The sequence below is a fragment of the Silene latifolia genome, chromosome 10, assembly GCF_048544455.1.
Source record: "Silene latifolia isolate original U9 population chromosome 10, ASM4854445v1, whole genome shotgun sequence".
In the NCBI taxonomy this organism is placed as follows: domain Eukaryota; kingdom Viridiplantae; phylum Streptophyta; class Magnoliopsida; order Caryophyllales; family Caryophyllaceae; genus Silene; species Silene latifolia.
In genome coordinates, this window is record NC_133535.1 from 71,056,028 (window position 1) to 71,058,144 (window position 2,117).

At 35.6% G+C, this 2,117-nt stretch overlaps 1 pseudogene; it reads right to left on the reverse strand.

The window, feature by feature from the left end:
- Nucleotides 1-1,175: 1,175 nt before the first annotated feature.
- On the reverse strand, nt 1,176-1,275 carry LOC141610276 (small nucleolar RNA R71; annotated as a pseudogene).
- Between the last annotated feature and the right edge of the window lie 842 nt (nt 1,276-2,117).

Here is a 2,117-nt window from a genome sequence, read left to right on the forward strand (position 1 = left end):
CTGAAGTGCATGGCCATGCTCGAATGTTGATTCGTTTATCAGTTAAGTTACTCTCTAGTCGAGGAAACCACTCTTGATGATGATCGCTTGTAATGTACGACCTTTGTGAATGCGGATTTGCAAATTGTTTTACATTGAGAGGGAGAAATTTTAAGATATGAGAATCGGTTATCGCACATACACTTGTGAGGACAAGTGGGAGTTTGTTGAGCTTGTGTCCTCCACAAATTAGTGTGATAACATTTGTAAATCTCTTACAGGTTCACAAGGGTATACTTCGTATATTTAATCAGTTGATTAACGTTTACCTAATAACGGTTGGCTTGCTAGAAAGTTTGACGTTATTATCATACAGATGGTAGTGATCAACTGGTCCCTAAAGGTCACACCTAGAGGATGTGTTTGAGAGATGTGGTTATAGAAATATGATCACATTGATGCCCAATATGACTAAACAGTTAGTCAATGTGTTGATGAGACAATTATTTAATGAAGATTAAATAATATTAGTTGAGATGAATTAACTGTGAATTCGTAAATTAAATATAATAAGTTATATTTAATTAAATGTATGTAATGTTAGCTTGGACGAATTAATCTGTTAATTCGTAATTAAATGTAATCGGTTATATTTAATATCAACAAGTTGAATGTGTCATAGTGGTAATAGTGAGGGTACACAAACCAAGAGGTCATGGGTTCGATCCTCACTAGATGACAATTTAACACATTTTATACATTTTTTGATTAACCGAAAATAAGGAAATATACTCCTTATTTCGGTCAAATGGGCCGAAAATTAAAAGAAGATAATCTACCCTAATTAGCTCCATATACACGGTTTATAGGGGGTGAGGGTGATTATCATTCTAACCTAATTTTTCTACTCATTGCTTTTGCCTCTTCTCATCAGAAAAAACACAAAAAACCTAAATTTTACAGAAAATTTTAGATCGATTTCTAGCATAATCAATAGGGCATATCTCATATCGTCTTGGGTGCAACTGATAGGCGAATATCTACTTTGATATTGTTCTTAGGCCGTATTTGCTAGGACCGAAGGTTATTTCTGAATCTTCTTCTTTTGTTTATGTATTTTATTTTATGACTAGTGATCGTCATCATAAAATTCGTTATAATCCTTAATTATAAGGGAAGTAAACAGATTATTTCCCACACCCAAATCACGGGTTTTAAGCAAAGGGATGAAGAATCTTTGTATGAAGCTTGGGAGCGATTCAAAGGAACTTGTCGCTCATGTCCTCATCATGGACTTAGCGAGTGGTTCTTGGTACAACAATTTTGGAATGGTCTTTATGAAGACTCAAGAAACATTCTCAACATGGGATCAAATGGTATGTTCACGAAGTTGACGATAATCAAACTTGGAACAAGATTGAGGAAATGACGGTCCATAATTCACAATATAGTAGACCTCGCAAGGCTACTAGAGGAGGAAAGCATGAAGTGGACTCTATTACTCAATTGGGTTCTCAACATAGTCCTCATATTGATACCATCAACTTGAAGTTTGAAAAAGCTATGGCTAAGCTTGAAGAAGCCTCAAAATCACCAAAGCAACATGTTAATGCCATGGTAGCATCTTCATCGATTCCAAATGGAATATGTGAGAATTGTGGAACTTTGGGACATGACCAAAGTGAATGTAGGGGAACAAATGAGCAAGTGAATGCCTTTCAAGCATACAAAAGTGGTACCCCTTATTCCAACTATTATAATGAAAACACCAAATTCCATCCAAATCTCTCATACAAAAGCTAAAATGTTCAAAACCCTCAACCAACATACACCCCACCTCCCATGAGAAACCAAAATCAAAGACCCTTTTACAACCAAAACCAAGGTTATCAAAATCAAACTCTATACAATCAACAAAATGACCAAGGTTTTGATGTTCAAAAAGTGGTCCTCCAAATACAAAAGAATCAACAAGAATTTTTCTCTCAAATGCAAAAAGATAGCCAAGCAAAAGACATCACCATCAACAACATCCTAGCCCACACAAAAATGTTGGAAACTCAAATGACCTAACTAGCATCTTCAAGCTCTCAAAGACAAAAGGGGCAATTACCACCTCAAAGTAATCCCCCAAGACA